Raw genomic sequence first — 20,000 nt, 5'->3', positions numbered from 1 at the left:
AGCTTCCCCCGTTAGACTTCATATGGGTGGGAGAGGAGGAAAAGAAGAATTCTAAATTTTTATGAGTCTACAAATTTCCAAAGATCTAGTCTCTCCCTGACGACCCATGCAATCCCCGGCCTTCCCCTGGACCCACAGTTGTCACTCGGAACCTTTCCAGTTCCAAAGGGGAAAAATGGGAATTTTAAGGTTCCCAGGCAAGAGGAAGAAGGAGAAAAAAATCCCCTCAAACCCCTTGAGCGTGCAAATTTAATCCCTTAAATTTCAGTTTCCTCACAAAACACTCAATCAGTGTAAGGGGGAATTTCCTTTTCCTAACCTGTGAAGTATTATAGGGAAATTTTTAGAGGGAAATAGAAAAATTTTTTTTTTTAAAGTAGTGGCAGTAAAACGTTTAAGAAGAAAGTTAAGGTTTTGGAACAGTCGACACCAGCTCTCCTTCCAATTTTAACATTTAGTCCTTCCAGAATCATTGATGGTATGGTGCACCAAGGGAAAGCATATGTGCCCAACCCTAGCCCTTTCTTCCCTGCCAGTGTTTTGGGGGGAGCCAACTCTTTCCGTTTTAAGGAAAATGTACAACCAAGAGTATGTGTAAAGTGTGGTACAACATGTCATCAAGGAGATGACAACTGTCCAGGTCCAATATGCTGTTACCACAGCAACGAAGCTCATGAAACTTTTTCAAAGCAATGTAAGAGGTACAAATTTGAAAAAGAAGTATTTGTAATAAGGATCAAGGAGAAAGTTAGCTTTCCAGAGGCAAATTGATGTGCCTGTGTGCTGTTTGCACAGCCAGGTAAGTCCTTTGCTTAGGTTCTAGCCCATCCTCCTTCCCACCAACCCTTGCCTTCCGGTGCTTCTTACACCACACACTCTGCCACTTCCTTTAAACCTCAGTCCTCAATTGCTGAAACTGCCTCTGGTGATTTAAAACGGAGTAAGAGTGAGGGGTCTATTGAGGAGACTCCTCTTCCCAAAGTAAGGTCTTTGGAGCCATCAGTTCACGCTCCAGATTGATTGATTATTTAAAATTATCTGCCGCGTCAACAGCTAAGGTCACTAGCGGCGAATTCCTTGTTAACTAGAAATATTAAAATGTTTAAAACTTTTAAAATCTATCAATAAATATCTTACAAATAACAATAAATAGATTAAAAATCAAAACATAAATATTATGCTCTAAGTGCACAAAATTATTGCATAAACATTATGCATAATTAAATTTTATTGAAAATATTAGTTTCCCTTAGGAAATTAATAAGACCCTATATGTCACAATCTTCCCCCAATACATTTTTCGGTGTATATGGGGGAGACAAGTACATACGTCTTTGGTCTGAGAATGTTGCACATCTGTCCACTACATGTGCGATCGTTAATGGCTCTTGGCATCCTTCACAAAGTGCTTCATTTTTAGCCATCATTGCCTCATGAGTCAGTCTTGTGTGCCCGATTCTTAGTCTTGTTAATTCAACTTCCACTTTTCGGTTGGGATGGATGCTAATCGCCCAACTGCCAAGGTCATCTCTAATGTCTCGCAGTTTCTTTCTGGAGGTATGCCTCCATTGTTCCCCCCACTAACGGAAGCCGCCTTGCCGCGGTGGGGGGGCTTGAGGTCCCAATGATCTGGTGAGCCAGACCAGAGGGATACCCATACTGGAGGGGTCACCAGTGAGGGATGAGACAAAATGGCTTCCTGGTGCACCAAGGCTTATGAGAGGGGATGGTGTACCCACCCGTGGTTCATTCCATCTTGGACCAGGGAGAACTCTCCCACGTGTGTTTGCCGTGCGTGGCATCCCGTATTACCAGGAGACAGGAGTCCTGGAGGTTGAGCGATGCTGCACGCTGTGCCCTGCAGCTAGCAACACACTCTTTGGTCCTTTATTCTGGTTAGACGGGTGGCTTGATCAAGGCCTGGTCAAGTCAATCGGCTGGTCAAATATGGCTAGGGTCAAGCAGGCACTATTCAGTCGGTAGCGCACATAGGTCCCGCGACTGCCATCAGTACTGTAATAGTGGCTGCGTATATTTCCTCATTACCCCTGTGGCTGTTGGGAGATTTTGAACCCCAACTATAGCTTCCCCTCGTTGGACTCCATGGTGGGTGGGGGGGTGAGGAAATGAAGAATTCTAATTTGTATGAGTACTACAAATTTACAAAGATCTAGCTCTCTCCCTGACGACCTACGCAATCCCTCGACCATTCCCTCTGGAACATCACACGTTGTCACTCTGGAACCTTTCCAGCTTCCAAAGGGCAAGAATGGGAATCGTAATGGTTCCCGGGCTCCCAAACCAGGTAAGAAGGGGAAAAGTCCTCCTCAATCCACTAAGGAAATCTTACCTGGTAAATATGAAAGCATTTCATATAGTAGGTACCCAGTAGTGAAGACCATTGATGGTGTATCAATCATGAATCTTGACATTTTTGAAGTTCATCGGAAAATAGCTGAAGTATGTCAACGTGATCCTCGCATCACCCCACAGCGAGATGGTAGCCTGATAGTTGAGGTTTCGTCACCAGACGAGAGTGACCGTCTGCGTGCGTCTTCACCAGTGGAGTCCCTGTATGCTGAGAGTGGAGAACCACCTCTTTCATTACACCGAGAATACATGAACCTGATTTACTACACGAGACTACAAAGGATTCCAGGATCTCCTACATCCAGATTGGTTTTCAACCCCCTTGAGGATAGCCGATCCTATGGTAGGAGAATGAGGATTCTTGTGGAAGATCTTAATTTAAATCTCTCTAAGGTTCTGGCTGTTGAAATTCCCCAATTTCCGCCTTGGACTAATCAAGTCGAGCTGGATTTAGTCGGAATTGGCAAAGGTGAGAGATCCTAAGCAGAAGTCCGAGAGAAATTTCTTCAGCACATTTCTAAATACCGGGGATCAGATGCAATTTATACAGATGGTTCGAAATCTGAAAATGGCGTGGGTTTTGCAGCAGTGAGCAGAAGGTAGACTGCATCTGGCAGTCTTTCTCTAGCAGCTTCGATCTTCACAGCAGAGTTACATGCCATCCTTGCAGCAGTTAAGATGACTAGAGATCTTACAAACCATTCTATTGTGATATATTGTGACTCGCATAGTGCCTTGCAAGCAATCAAGAGCTTAAACTCATCACATCCAGTAGTGAGGGAGGTTCAAGATTGGCTTGCACTGATGTCAACATGTAAAAAGATAACTCTGTGTCGGGTGCCAGCCCATGTTGGTATCAGTGGGAATGAGCGAGCTGATCAGAAGGCCAAGGCAGCTGACGCTCAGCCCTGTGATGCTCGTTTTCCTCTCCCACACACCGACCTGAAACCCAGCATTAGGAGTTGTCTTCACGATAAACGAACAATGGAGGCATGCCTCTAGAAACAAACTGTGAGAGATTAGAGATGGACTTGGCAGCTGGGTAAGCAGCATCCATCCCAACCGAAAGTAGAAGTTGTATTAACAAGACTAAGAATCGGGCACACAAGACTGACTCATGGGCCGATGATGGCTAAAAGTGAAGTACTTAGTGAGGGATGTCAAGAGTCATTAACGGTCGCACATGTAGTGGAAAGATGTGCAACATTCTCAGACCAAAGACGTATGTACTTGTCTCCCCCATATACACTGAAAAATGTATTAGAGGAGGATTGTGACATAGAGGGTCTTATTAATTTCCTTAGGGAGGCTAATATTTTCTATAAGATTTAATTATGCATAATATTTATGCAATAATTTTATAGACTTAGAGCATCATATTTATGCTCTGATTTTTATATATTTATTGTTATTGTAAGTTATTTATTGATAGATTTTAAATAATTTAATATTTCTATGTAACAAGGTATTTGCCGCTAATGACCTTTGCTGTTGACGTGGCAGATAATTTTAAATAATCAACCAATCCTCTTGAGTATTGCAAGACTAGAGCTTCCTCTGGAGCCTTTAGGTGGCTGTTTGACTGGAGAGGGTGGAAGAAAGGGTTCCAAACGATGATGCCTATCTTGTAGATGGAAGGGCATCCCCTCTAGTCTCTCCCCAAAGGTTCACATCTACCCACGTGTTTGCCCTGTGCGCTGTGGAGACGGGAGTCCTGGAGGTTGAGCGATGCTGTGCATGAGTATGCCCTGCTGCTAGCAACATGCCTCTTTGGTCCCTTATTCCAGCAAGATGGGTGGTCCGATCTTGGCCCGGTCAAATCAATCGGCTGGTCTCCCTCGGGAGGCTAGGGTCAAGCAGTCAATGTCGCCAATGTCACTAACACTGTTCCTGTGAGTGGCGGTACCCAAATCAGGGAGACAAAGGAAAACAGAGGAAGGAAGAATGGGGATAGGGGAAGGATAAGAGGTGGAGGAAAATGAAATTTAGGAGAAGAAAAAGGAGCCAGGGCTTAACCCAGCATATAGGGTAATAGTTGTAGTGGGTTCTTTGAAAGGCGAAAAGGATGGGGGTGGCCCAGCGCCATTTTGAATCTTTTGTGTTCAGTGTAGGTTTCCTCGGGCGCGCGGGGCTTCCCTTCCACCATACGAGGCTGCGCGGGAGGGCACACGGTAATTCTTGGTGCGTAAGGTACAAGTACCCTATGACATTGAGCGCATGCCCGCACTGGAGGTCGCGCGCTCGTGGTATTCTCGTGGGAAGTGGGCGAGGGCGCGCGGCCCGGGACCCCGTTATAGCAAACAACAGCTGGATTCTCAGCTAACCAGAGAGGTTGGGATAAAAGTTAACAGCTTAGGCGCCATCTGCGGTGTGCTCTGGGCACGGCCTCCCCGACCGTGACTCCAGGGCTATCCCTCATCTAATTTATGCTGCTGAAGCAGGTTGAAGCTCGGAGGTGGTTGTTAATCATTATCCATTCCCGCCTGTATCAACAGGCTCCCCTTCGTTGGCGGCAGGACTTATGGAGAGGCGCGGCCCTGGCGGCCGCGTCACGATTGGATTAAGCCGGAAACTGAAACCAGTGCGATGGTGGGGTAAAGATATAGGATGTTGGGTCCATGCTATGACAGAGGATAATGAGATCGTGAGTATGATTACGGCAGTCATGTAGGGCAGGTGATGAGGGGAAAGTATTTAAAAGTGGGGATGTGAGGGCTGTGGCAAAGGGGAGATTATACTTTAATTAAGAAATTAAAAGGTCACAACAAACCAAAAGAAAATAACAAACTACATTAAAAACAGAATGAGAGAACACAAACAAAACAAAAACTGAACAAAACAAAGGATAAGGGAAGGGGAAAGGTGAAAATGAAGGAGTAGGAGGTGGCTTCAAAGGATGCGGCCAAGCCTAAAAAAAAAACTGCATCCATTTCGTCCCATGCCAAAGAAAAAAGATCATAGCCTAATCCAGGTCTCCGGCCGGAACGAAAGATGGTGTTGAGTCTATCCAGCCAGTCGGTATGCTAAGCATGGAGTGTGTCGGTCTGTTTACAGACCAGCCTACGCCTCGCGATATTCAGAGGAAGCAGAAAAGCTTCCCCGTGAAATTCAGATGTTGTAATAAATCGATCCCAATCTACCATATAGATCCTTCTGAGTACTTTATTCTGAACAAGCTGGAGTTTGCACTTGTTAGTGTATGCTGATTGTGTGAGTGCAAGTGGTGTGTATGTGAAGAGAGGTTTGATCAGTGTTTTGTATAGATGCAGCTTTTAAATCGATAAAGCGAATGTAAGGTTTCTCTTGCCATGGCGACCTTTGAATTGATATGCAAGTGAAATCGAGGAAGGAGGAAGTTTTTCGAAGTTTTCGTGGTCTTACAAAGAAAACTTTTGTTTTTATCATGTTAGTCTTGATAAGCCATTTATGCTCCCATCTCGAGATGGTGTCCACTTCGTCATTAATGCGCTGAAAGACACCTGAAAGTGCATTGTATTAAGTGCGTACAGTCGTCAGCATAGAGGATAGTGAGTGAGTCTGTGTGTGTGAGGTCGTTTATGTGTAATGTATAGAGTATTGGGCTGAGTATGCTAACCTGAGTTACTCCAGTGTGCACTGAAATGGTGCCTGAAACTTTGTTTAAGAATATAAATTTTAATCTGCAATCATCAAGAAAACTGCACAGCAACTTTTTAATCAAAGATGGAAAGTTAAATATAGAGCACAGCTTGTACTTGAGGCCAGCATGCCAGACGGTGTCAAAGGCTTGCTCAACATCTGTGACAAGGACAGTCTTTAGTCGCCGATGTTGTGATGATGTTGAGAGCCGTATTGTTTGTGTGAGAGAAGGTTAGTCTTCGAGATACCACCTTAGTCAAGTTTTTATTTTTTTGTTTTTTTATTTTATTTTTGCCTAATGTTTTGAGTAGACTAATAACTCTTTGGGTCAGTCAGGTCTTTTTGTGGCTTAGGAATGAGGGCCACACCAGGCATCAGTTTCTTGGATTCTGTCAGTGAACAGGGAATGAGGAGGGTGAGGGTAGAAAACTTTTAGATAGTTGAAATATGTGACTTTTATACTGAGACCTAGGGATGGTTCTCAGCTCAGTTGAGGCCATGGAGGCGAAGATGTAATTTCAATGCCCATCTGTTGTTTGGGAACGGACCCCATCAAGATTAAATTGGTCATGTAATTTCGATTTAAACGATTCCCAGTCTGCTTGTTAATACCGGGAAGATCATCTGTCTTTGTTTAGTATTGGCGATGTGAAAATTTTAATTATGAGGGTATGTGGTCTGAACCAATGTTCGGACCGGGTTGTAGGTGTGTGTGCTATGCAAGTGTGTCCTGTTCCCGAAAACGAGATCAGGGCGGTCCTTTCCTCTGGGCATGTGTGAGGTGGAGAAGTTGGGTCCTATGTAGTGGAGTCTTGTGGTTTCAAAAGTAGAAAAGAGTTGCATACCATGTGCATTGGTAGTGCTGTGGTGTAGTGTCATGTGGGTAGTGTTGATATCTCCGGCAAAGAAGACTTGGAGGTTTGTATAAATGAATAATTTGTTGAAATCTGCAAGAGAAAATTAGTGTTTGGAAAGGATAATGGGTCCTGTGGGGGGAATATCCTGACTGCCGTGAAGTCCGGGTAGCTGAATGAGAGGGCAAGGAACTCGTGAGTGATGGTGGATTTTATGAGGATACAGGATCCCATTTGCAATCCATCTCTTGACTTTCTGGATGTGTAACCATAGTGCCGAATTCTATAGCCATTCGTAATGGATATAGAATTCAGTAGGACCACATCAGGGCGTTCTTGTTCTAGAAAGTCATAAAAGATATTACGGGTCGAAAAAATTACCTTATATTCGTTAAAACGATCGTTAGCATGCCACTCAGGGTAGACCCATTTTACCTGGGTTTACCTTGCATGGCGTAACCTGATCCCGGTAGCGGTTCTGTGATCGAGCCTCGATCGACAGTTCCTCGAAGTCAGGGAGGGAGTCCTGCGAGCAGGACACAGGCCGGAAGTCCTGGGAATCGGCGGACCCATTCCCAATACTTCCGCGCTATCCCAAGCGCCCCTTAGAAGGGAGCACAGCAACGGCTCCTCCAAAGGGAGAGGGATCTCTTCCTCAGTTTTGGGAACGACTTCGACGTCGACCTCAGAGCCGCTCCTCTCGTCAATGATGGTGTCATCCAAATGATCACAATGAGGCTGTGGGACTGGGGGATCCTTTTTGTCTTCTTTGGTGTACTTGTTTGGTGGTGAGATCTGTTTGCATTTGTGTTCAGTGTTTTTTGTACTGTTAAGTGCTTGTGTAGTTTCTTTGGGATTTCGTTGTGGTGCTGGCTGCAAAACGAGGTATCTTTATGTGGAGCAATGAGGTTCTGGGTTAGTGTTTGCCACCTCAGTTGCTGTGGTTTGTGGTGTTTTGGTGTATTCAGAGATGCATAAATTTCTTCAAAGATCTCCTCCAGGACAACAATGCTGGGAAAGCCGTTTCTTTGTAACATGATAGGGACGATGTTTGCAAATTTCTTAGCATTGTATTTAGCAGCATTGAGAGCTATGTGTAAGATGGCTTGTATTTTTGGTTTGTGTTAGGTGTGAATGTTGTTGAATTGGGGAGGTGGAGGCAGAGTTATCCTGTAGGTAGATGCGGGTCGTCTGGGTGTGCTAGTCTGGGTAGGTAGTGTGGCGGTTATTGTGGCATATGAGGGAGTAGTGTTTTTGTTTTCCCTAAACTGATTTAATTTTGCTTTCAATATTTCTTTTTTTTTGGGGCAAGATCTGCTTACTGCAACGTGCAACCCTTCGCAGTTGCAGCATTTGATGCTCTCCTTGCATTTGGCAAATAAGTGACTTTCGCCACCACAACAAGAGCATGTGTGTGTGTGTGTGTGTGTCTGTGTGCATGAGTGTTTATGTTCAAACCTATAGCAGTTTAAACATCGTTCGATCTGAATAAAGCACTCTAGTTCTCTGTTCTATGTTGGGACCAATGAATTAAACATCATGATCCCACATGTAAGAATTTTAATGACTCAATACTCAGGACGCTTGTAAACGTCAAGGACAGTGACAGCATTCTTGGCAGATACTTCTTGGCTGATTGGCTCACACGATCGTGGGAGGATCATCCTGTCAATCTTTTTAGCTATGACCGTTCATTTTGTCTTCGTTTCCGGAGAGGGGACGGGAGTAAAACCTTGATCTTTCAATTTCCTTTGGCCTTCAGTCAAGAGGAATGGGGTCAGTTGTGATCTAAAGAGGTGTGTGACTGCCACCTCGGTGATTGTGAAGATCTTCTGGAGAGCCACCTCACAAGAGATGGGCTTTCCAGCATATGCCAATTTGATGACATGTCCCATGGTCATGCCATAGCTTGGGTGATATGATGGGTAGACAGAATGGGTTAAGGTGGCTTAAGGCATCAAAAAGGAGGGCTCCTACCTGCCTATTCACTTCCTAGAGTGGAAGTCATGAGATGGTCTGTTACACCAGTCCCTAGCAAAAGAATGGCATCTCAAAGGCACTGTAAGGCAGGCACTCTAAGGCCCCCCTAACACACCTTCCCCTGCGGGAAGTAAAGGTCTGCCCACGTCTGAGCACAAGCTCAAAGATGGGGTCCAGTTCACCAGAAGATGCACAGTAAGTTATCCTAATGCCGAAAAATATGTAGCACAAGTTGAACCAGCAGAAACAGCTGCTGCTCACATGACCCCAGCTCAGAATTTAAGCCGAAAGGGCGGTCCAAAACGACCCAGGCCGGAGACAGACTCTGAGGGAGAGTCTGGACCCCCTGGACATTTCCCATGATGTGGATCTGATCACATCACACCCAGAGGTCGTTGACGTTTCCCGAATGTCTAAAGGGAAGAACCCAACCAGGCAAGTCTTGGTGACCTGGAAAGGAGCCCCAATCACTACCCTTAATCTGGGTATCTGGGGCTCCTTCAGCCTAAGAACATATGTACCTGAGCCACTTCGGTGCTTTAAATGCCAAAGTCACCACCAAGCTAACTGCAAGGCTAAGCCTAAATGTGGTGTCTATAGCAAAGCACAAAATACCGATGCATGCCTTAAGGCACACAAAGAAGGCCAAAGGGACACAAGAGCCAAATGTCCCAACTGTGCCAAGGGGCATCATGCCTGGGGCATAGCTTGCTCTGCCAGGAGAGAGGCGGCCCCAGGCGAAAAGAATTTGCAAAAAAAGCGACCGATTTTTTTCCCAGCCCCCCTAGGCATCCAGTTGGGGAAAAAAAAAAGAGAAAAGGACCTCCCGACCCCCCTAAGGGGAAAGGAAAAGCCCTTACACCCGACACTGGATATCTCCAATAAAAAGGATTTTCCCCGGCATTTCAAAAATGCAGAAAAGAAAAAAGGAAAAATAAAGGTTCAAGGCACTAAAAAAGCCCCCCCAAGAGCAATAATCTCCTCTTTGACGGGGAAGATAAGACTCTCCGTTGATGCTGTAATCAGCAGTACTACAGTTTTGGGGAAGGGCCTGTGGGGAGCAGAGAAGGAGTACGGTCGCCATGATGGAAATAACCCAGACGTTGCAGTCCTAAAAGGGAGAAAGCTGAACAGACCCAAAAAAAAACCCCTACCCTCCCCCCAGCCATGGCAAAACACCCTCAAGGCAGAGCTGGCGGGGCCCCCCTCAAGCTGTAAAATGTGTACAGCATGCCAGGCGTAGGAGCTTAGACATCACCGGGGCTGGCACTGCAGCACAAGCCCCAGTTCATAGGGGGAGACTCAAAGCACACCACCCGATCCTGGCTCCCTGCGGGCCCGGGAGCGGAGGCCATCAATAGCTAACGTGCTTGAGATTTTCCCCCCAAGTTTGGTCCCCCCACGGGCAAGACCCAACATTAAAAGGAGGGGTCCAGACCTCCCCTTGGCCACTGCAGCTTGTGGAGAAAATTTTAGTGGGTGTTGATGAGACAAGTGACCATTATAGCACTTTATCCCTCATGGATTTTGGGCTCACCCCAAAAAAGGTTTTCCCAAAATCCCCACGTCTTAGAAGCAATGAACCCACACAGAGTAAAAACGTGGGGAAGTGCTTCATGCCAGACTTATCATGCCAAAATCAAGCAGTCTACAACTTCCCAAAACCGGCCATGGTCCAGGAGTTATAAAGACCCCGGGGTATTTTAATGACAAGATCAAGGAATCAAGAAAGTGAAGTGTAAAAAACTTTCTAAAGGCAAAGAATCCCAAAACGTACCCCCCAAGGAAATCAGTCAGGGATGCCAAGGAAACCCCAAAAAAAAAGTCGGTGGGAAAAAAGGGTTGGAATGGTGTGACCCTTTTGACTACCTTAAGAACTGTGGCAAGGATCAGGTGAGCTACTACCCAATTACCCCTGGTGCACCACCCGCCCTCAATCGAAGAAAACAGATTGGTGCAGGAGTTCCTACAGAACAAGCAGCTGAACAGCTGCTTGCCAGCTGAACGAGGGCAAACAAAATCCCTACAACCAGCAGACTTGCTCATATCAAGAAAGGCACCCAAAACCTGAAACCAGAGTTATCTTCCTTGAGGGAACTAAGAAAAACCTAAAAAAAACATTTTCGGGCACAGCCCCGGTTTGATGGGATCTGTACCCCCTCTTTTCCCCAAAGGGATTGGCAGTAGCTTGCATTCCTGCAACTCATCAAAACCCTGGGAAATTTTCCACCTCCCCCAGAGCTGGAAAGGGGTACATAGTTCCCACCCCAAAACCCCAAAAAGGAGCCACCCCATCTTCCTCCTCAGTGTCTGGGCAAGAGGGCCGAAAAAAAACCCATTACAAGGGAAAAATGGAACCCCACAGAACACCTCCAGGGTTAAAAGGGGATAGCCAGCACACAGCTACCACGTTTTAAGCACAATCAGCACGTCACTTCTGTAGAGTTTCCCTAGACCTGAAGAAGGCTTTTGAATTAGCAAGTCCCTTGCTATTCAGGAGTTTTGATCTAGAAGGGAATCAGATGAACTCCTGTTTGGTGGGAAACAGGAACAGAACACCAAAAGCAGATTAAAGGGTCACCTATCAAGACTCTATAAAAATGGAACCCCTCGGGTCGGGTCCCCAGTCCACCCCCTTTTTCAACCCCCAAATGCTTCATCCTCCAATACAGCTCCCATGGGGGCATATCTTTCCCCTAGCAGAAAATCCACGTATCTCCTTTGGGAAACCCACTGTAAGAAAAACCCCATACTGTCTGGACTTGTACGAGAGTTTTTGTAGGACAGGATAAAGTCTCTGCACCCCAAACAAACCATGGCCTGAGACAAAATGTTCAAGGAAAATTCGGAATCCAGGGAAGGCCCAGTCTTTCCAATACCTTGGGTAATGTTTGCAGGCCCACTCCTTTAAAAAGGCCCTGTACTTGGTTGACCAAACCAAAGCAAGACTGTCTGTAAAAGGGGGCAAATGCTGGGGACACATAGGAGCTAGATATGTACTAAGATAATTTATGTGATCCAAACACCCATTGTAACTAGTTCGTCTCCCTTTTGCTGCAAAACCAATTCAAAATGAAGCTGCCAGGACATTCTAGGTGCCCCAAGGGGACAAAGGCCCTAAAAACCTTTTCCCGAACTGATCCAAATGGCAGGTCAGCCCTTTTCGAAGGTCATCCAAGCTCCGGAACCAAACAGAGACAAAAAATATGAGATGCCAGAAAAGACCCAAGCTTTTTGAAAACAACTCCGGGCTGTCTCACACACCCAGGGGTTGATACGCTATCAGCTCAAAGAATAAAAAACTACTCCCAAAGGGGGCATGGATCCCCCACCCGATTTATTAAAACCCAGTGTGGGCACAAACCATATCGATCTCTGTTACAGCTTGCAAGGAGAAAAAATCGTACAGTAGCCTAGTCAAAAGGCAGAAGCTGAGGGGGTATTGCCCATCCCCCCTTTGGGGTTGTAGAACCTAAACAGATGGTCAGTCGACCCCTTTAAAACCCACACTGCAGGCGCCGGCTTCGCAGCAAGGGAGCCAACAAACATAGGGTAACAGACAATGCTCCTCACAAAAGGCACAGCAGATGCGATCAGGGGAAGCCCACCCCAGCACCCCTAGGGAAAGGGCACGTGTCATACAACAGATTCGGGCACCCACTGACACAAAAAGGTCCCCCAAAGACAACATCTACCTCCTGACCACTATCCTTAACATAGTACAAGGGTAGAAGAATCATAAATTGGGTCCCTACCCAACTGGGGCATAGAGGGAATGAGCTTGTGACAGACTAGCTGACTTTGGCAGGGTATGCACACAAATCAAAATCTTTAAAACCGAGCCAAAAAATCTTGGGGCAGAAAGTAATCCACAGCCATCCCTTCCTGCAGTTTCCAGAGAAAAAACGAGATCCTCCCCCCGGCCAGATATATCAGAAGCCACAGGTTATAAGCCATGGCACTCTTGAAGCATCAATGGGGTTACCGAAATCATTCTTCAAAATAGACTGGTTACCATTGCGTGGCAGATCTAGATGCAGAGAACAAAATGAGACACCCATAAATAACGACCAGTCCAAGAAAAATTAAAAAAGCCCCGGGCAAACCCAGATCAACCATAGGGAGTTTCCTTCCCCCCACGCTGACTCCCACTAGATGGCCATCCGACCTTTGGGCAGTCTTTTGCCAACCTGAATCAAATTAAAACTGTCTTCGGGGCCTCCCCCACCCCTATAAAAAAGCCACGCTTTCATTACCCTTATTGGGAGAGAAGAGATCATCTGGTTTTCAGGAGGAATTTTTTTCCTGCAATAAGATCTTGGCTCCAAGGAGGGGAAAAGGGGAAGCAGCAGGATTTTCGCCGACGGAGGGCAGCGCCGCCCCCCGTTGGGGGGGTGGGAACCCGGGGACGCACCCCGCGAAAGGGAGTGCCTTTCCTACCTACTGTCTGTCTATCACCCAAATCCTTTCCCCCATGGTTAATAATCAAAAATCTCAAAATGATAATATGATTAATATAGTGTAATAAAAAATAATGCCCAATAATAAAATAATTGTAATGATAAGACGAAAAAAAAATAAATTTTAAAAATTATAATAATATTAACAAAAAATAATAATTTTAAAAAACAAAAATGATAATGATCATAATAAGGTAGTAGAGTATTTTTTAAATGATAACTAATGGTAATGATAAAATAATGATATAATAATAAAAAACCAAAAAAGAAATGGAAGCAATCGAGAAAAAACGAGAAAAGTAATAGAAAATACAAAATACTTCTAAAGGGAAAAAATACCAATGATTAAAGAAGAGTTAAACAAAACTTTAGGGTTTAAAGGGACAAAGGTTAGAGTATTTACAAAAGCTAAAAGTTTTTTTAGGCAGAATAAAATGTTTTTAGATGACATGAAGAAATTTTACCGCAAAAAAAGAAAAAAAACAACTCTTTTAGAAGCTAACCATCTGAAGAAAAGGCTGGAATTTGGGGAAAAATACTGGGGGAAAAAAAAATAATACAATGAAAAGCATCGAACGAGATTTTGAGAATAGCACAGGGATTTCCCGAACAAAAATGGGGAAAAAAAATTCCACTAAAAAAAAAATTAAAACGCACTAAAAAAATCCCATAAAGGAAATCCCTGGGGTTGACCAATCCAAATTTTTGGTTAATACTTTTCTTTAGTGCGCCAAATTTGCATCATTTTAACTCAATATGATAGAGCCTAGCTAACATCTAAAAGGTTATGTCAAAGGGGCTACTTATTTTTGGCCAAAAATAACGAAACAGATAATCAAAAAACTACAGACCCATTACATACTTAACAACCACCCATAAATTACTTACCGCAATCTTTAAATGAAAAAAACCTCAACACATGGAAGAAAAATATTTTTCCCCAAAGAAAAAAAAGGGTGTTGCAGAGGATCATACAATGTAAAAATCAAAAGCTCATAAAAAAAATGATTCCGAAAAAAGCTATACTAAAAACAGACATCTAAGTACTGTTTATCGACTATAAAAAAGCCTTTTACAGTGCCCCCACCTTGGATCTTGAAATCCCCTTTGAAATTCCGAAAGCCTCCTGTCTTAATCAACTTTTTCGAAACACATACATTATGGAGACAAATTTACTCTCAAACCATAACGGGTTTTTATTTCAAACAACATGGAATCAATGCGGAAATTTTCCCGGGTGACCCTTTTTTCCCCTCTTTTTTTCTGTTGGCACTTATCCCACTCTCCCCGTTTTTTAACAACACAGGGTATGGATTAAGATCAGGACAAAAAAAATCAAAATTTTTCATATGGATGCTTGAAACTTCCTCAATGATAAAGAATTTGGAAAGGTTGCGAAAACGAAAAATTTCAGTGATGACATAGCATGAGTTTGGGGGTCGATAAAGGGGCAAAACAACCCTTTTAAACAAGGAAAACCCATGAACTGACAATTAAAGTTAAATATTTATACCATTTAAAATTTGGGTCAGGAAGAAACTATAAAAATCTAGGAATAAAAGAAGGAAATGGATACAACAACATAGAGAAAAAAAAAAAACGACAAATCACCGAAGAGTAAGGGCAATCCTGAAAACGAATTTTAAACTCAAAGAACAAATAACAGCAATCAACATCTTGCAATACCTGGGTTACAATATTTTTTAAAGGGTTTTGATGGAACTTTCATAATCAAAAAAATTGACACCAAAAAAAGGAAGCAATTGACATGCAACAGAATGTATCCCCTAAATCGACGTAGACCGTTGTAGTCCTAGAAGTAAAGGAGGGAGGGGGATGATGCAGTTTTGGGAATTTTGTACAAAACAACAACGATTGGTCTCTTGCAAAACTTAGATCTAACCAGCGATTGGGGCTTTAATTAGTTAGAGTACATGAAAACTCTAAAAGGTTTTCACTAAAAGTAAAGGAAAACAAAAAAAATTTTTTCAGGAAATTTGGGATTGAGAGCGAAAATATCGAACATATGTTTTCCAAACTGGCTGCTAAAAATAAAAAAAAAAAAAGAAAGAAAGGTCGGAAAGAAAAACTTAACTAGGTGGCATGAAAAAACCCCTCCACGGACAGTTTTCAACTCGAAGCAAACACACGATGTAATAAACTGCAACCCCTAGTGGCTTAGAAGCCCGGACTAAAAGGGGAAAAAAGGGTTTTTTTTTGCAGCCCAAGATCAAAGTTTGTTTTCCAGAAACTATCAACTAACATTTTTACAATGGGACTGACTCAAAGTGTAGGTTTTATGAAGACAAGGTTAAAAATTTATCACCTTGTATCTGGTTTCTCAATAAAACCGAATGAGTACAAAAATCGACACGAAAAAGAGTGGAAGTACCTGAAATGGAAAATCGCAAAAAACTTTTTTTCTACGAACACAGGAAAGGTACAAAACCTCAGAGCCATTACTGAAGGCAAGATGCTAAATCTTTGGGAAATTTTCCCAATTTACAAAATCGTACTATACAGGCAAATCGTCCCGATATCGCACAAGGGACAAAATAAAAACACTTGCCTGTTTTTTTAAAATGACTCCCATCAGACAGAAACGCCCCAACAAAAGTTTCGAGAAGATATCAAAGTATAAAAACCTGGAAATAGAGGTGGAAAAAAGTGGGGATTTAAAAACCAAAAAATTGCCTGTTTATTTGGGGCTCTTGGGCCCTTTTAAAAAAAAAAAAAGGGAGGTATAAGTTTCTTGAGCAAATACCAGGAAACCCCCAAAATTTGAAGAAAACCAAAAAATGCTTAAAAATTTTGCACATGTGCTTTTTAAAACAAACTGATGTTCTTTGTGTGTGTGAAGATTTTGACCGGGTGTTTTTTATTGTGGTTGTTCTGCATATTTTTTCATGTTTTCGTTTATGTTCCCTTGCCCAAACTTCAATACCTAGGTCCTGGGATGACTCGGGGGTTTTATTTTTAATTAGCGATCTAAGGAAACTTTTTTATAAATAATAAAATAATAAAAATAATAATGCGATGTGTGATCCGGATTCCATCCTTTTTATTTTTTCTTTAGCGGTTTTATTTTTGATTTTCGTGTCTTCTTTTTTGCTTAGTTTGCCCGTTTGGGACTTTTTTTGTTTCTTTTTAACATTGATTTTTACTTTTTTCTTTTTTAAAAAAGTTTCTTTTAACTAATCGTTTTTCCTTTTTCTATTCAATTCTAGAAAGTCATATTGGTATTGTAAAGTTAGTATGACCACTTTTATAAACCTTATTTTTTTTGTTTTTTTTCCATGCTATTATTGTGATGGTCTTGTATTTTTTTTTTCATTTTAGCTCATTTCTAGTTTTTCACTTGGGGAGATTTTTTTTTTTTATTTGTTTTTTAAATTTTATATAGTTTTCGTCACCGTCACCCCCCCCCCCCCCCTCCATGGGGCCCAAAAAAAAACAGTTCGGAGAGACGAGCGGTGGCTTGGTTTGTTTTTTTGTTTGTGATCGAAACCGGGCCCAAACCCTCGGAAACAAAAAGATAAAGTTGAGTCTGAGGTATCTTTGCTTGCATATAGGAGTGGATGTATCATACTTTTTTATAAAAATTAAATTTTTAGTTCGAGTTTTTTTCAGGGGTTTATTATTTCGTTTTTTCTTAAAATTTTATACTGCACAGATTTTTTGAATTTATATTTTTTTGTAAAGTAAGTTTTCATATTGGGTTTTCGGGGCCCTTTTGATATGCCACAATATCAGTTTTAACAATAACTATAATAATTTTAAAAATAATAACAATAATAAAAATAATAAAAAAAGATAATTTAAAGATAAGATAAAGAAAATGATAATGATAAATGTAAATAATATAAAGGTTTCCTATAGACAGGGGACGTGTAAATGGGCGGCTAGATCTGAGAGGACAACAAATGTGAGTGAAATTGCTACCAGGATACAGAAATACCCGAACTCTTGTTTTTGGTTTTGCACGTGTATAATCCCCGGTTCGAGCAGCTTATCAGGAAAAGTCGAGCACAGTGAAAACAAGATTGATCCGAATCGGGAAAAATATTTCTTTTCCCCCCTGGGGTTGATCATTCCCCGGCCAGGTTTCTTGAAATCCCCACATCCAAGCGTCCCCGCCACAGTTGTTTACTCCTTACAGCCCTGCTATATTTATGGAGCCCAAAGGGCCACACGCAAAGCCAAGTGAGCCCCAAAGAAGGGGGGGGGAAAAAAAAAGAAGCTTGAAAAAACAATGGTCTTGGGGTTTTGGGATGGCCCGGTCGCTTTTTGGAGAAACCCCCGGGAAAGGGCCTACTGTGAGGGAAAAATCATGAGAATTATTTTTATGAGGGGAAAAAGGGGACACTTGTGTTTATTTAATCAAATGAATGACAGACAACCGGTGCTTTTGTTTTCCCGTATCTCTTAGCGATTTTCGTTCTTTTTGTTTTCCCTTTTGGTTTAATGACTCTTTTAATTTTTGTTCAAATGTGTAATATACTTTAATAAATGAAAAGAAAATTTAAAATTTTTTACCTATATACCCTCGCAATCCCCCGTGAAATGAAAGAAAAAGACCAAAATGTAAATAAAGGATCAGAATGGGAATTAGTCTACAAAACAAAATCACATTGCGTTGGAAAACAATCCCCGCACATCTTCCTGGAAAAGAGTGTAAGGGAAACCTTTATACTCGGGCACCCCCACAGTTACATCCTCCCCCCCCCCCCCTCTCTCTCCTCTTCTCTCTCTCCTCCTCTCTTCCCCTTTCTTTCTCTCTCTCTCTCTCTCCCCCTTCTCTCCCCTCTCTCTCTCTCATCACACAAACACACACACACACACAACACTACATTACCCATTATGGGGATCAACGCGTAAATTGCGCAGAATGTTCTGGTAAAATTTAGTTTTTCCCCATTACGAGGAACTGACGCAATTTCCAAAACGAGCAATAAATGGCCAGTACACGGCAAGTATGCGGGCTTGGACGAATAGTACTAAAAATAATTTTTTTTGACATCAAAAGAATGATTTAAAAAAGCGAGTTGATCATTTTAAGGCTGATACCCCAGCTTCCCGCCCTTACGAGAAATCAAGAGGTAGACTCGTTGTTTTCGGAAATCGGATCACAACACAGCTGTGGAAGATGACTCTAGGGCACCCGCGGTACTGCTGAACTTTTTATGAATTCTCCTTTTTTAATGGCACCATATCAGGGGTTTAAATTTTAAAAAAATACGTACAGAATTTAAGGAACTTTTCTTTTTTGATTCCTCAATACTAATAACTATAAACTTTTTCCCGCAAGCGTTTTATTGTTCTTTGTCAGGTCGAATCAAGTGCACCAAAAGGGGCGCGGGTTTTTTTCCCTCGTTCGTTTGGAGGGCCCGACGAAATGTAAGGATATATTTTTTCAAGCCCTTCCTCAATGGCTGGAGAGGCGTGAGCTTTAAAAGGATGAGCCCTGAAATACTATTAACGCATCAGAGATTTAGAATGTATGCAAACGAAATAAACTAACAAGGAACCAAGTGACTGCGGGGCACCCCCGCATCCACAAGCGCCTATCTGTCTTATACAATCAGCACTCATGGCACGAAAAACAATGGGGGGAGACAAAATAGACCCCCCCGGGGGATTAAATAAGTGTCAGATTTTATCCCTGTAAGGTAAAAAAAACTATTTTTTGATGGGCTACCGCAGCATTTGCCCGAGATGGCATTTTTAAAAAAAAGGGAAAATGTAGGTTCTGGCATTGTGTTGAAGGGGCTTGACGGCCGTTGCCGGGTTACAGGTATGACGTCACATTTTTTGTTCGTTGCATTTTGGGTTAAATGACATGAATAAAATTTGGTTTGTTAACGATCGATATCCATCATTTGCAACAAGGGATGCCCCAAAGCACAAAAGTACTGTAGATATATTTTTGAATCTCGCAAGGAAGGGGGAAGGATGGTAAACATTTAAACCCGGGGAGACTATTTCATTAAGGGGTTGGTAATTTCAATAATTTCATTTTTGTGAGGGTTTTTAAAAAATTTTTTTTTTCCCAAGGGATTGATGGGGGTTTTTTATGGGTTATGTTAATGTTGTGTGAGTCGGAGACAATAGTTTACGACTTTTTCAGACAAATTTTTATGATACTTCGGTGTTGCAGACTTCGGGGCGGCTATAAGGAAAAAGGTTTAGTTCCATCTGTGTGTGCAAAGTTTTGCCTGTTTTTACCCATCAGGGAATAGTATTTCATTTCAATCAGAATTATTCCGGGTTTTTGATAACCAAAGGACAGGCCAAAGACGCTTTTTGTGACGGATTCGTTATTTTATTTTGTAGGGGCCATCTGGCCTAACAACCCACATTTCGAACACCCTAAAAGCTCTTACTCAAGCTGGGTTTAGGCTTAACTAGCGAAAATGCCAAATTTGCTGTGAATCATTAGTTTTTTTGGTTCTTGGTACCCCTGGGATCTCACCCCTTTAGAGAAAGGGGAGGGCCCTCTCCCAAAATGCAACCCCCGCTGACGTATGACATATTTTGGTGCCACAGGGTTCTTTCCAGGACATGGAAAAGCTCCACACTGACAGCCATTAACAACTTTTTCGAAAAAAAGATATAAATTTTTGTGGGAATAAAAAGGTTTTTTTGAAACCAAACAAATTGCCTTTTTTAACAAAACCCAAACCCCCTTTGGGGAACCCCCAAACCCTTTTCAAATAAA

This window comes from Penaeus monodon, chromosome 2, assembly GCF_015228065.2.
Source record: "Penaeus monodon isolate SGIC_2016 chromosome 2, NSTDA_Pmon_1, whole genome shotgun sequence".
NCBI classification, from domain to species: domain Eukaryota; kingdom Metazoa; phylum Arthropoda; class Malacostraca; order Decapoda; family Penaeidae; genus Penaeus; species Penaeus monodon.
This window is presented reverse-complemented; position numbering follows the sequence as displayed.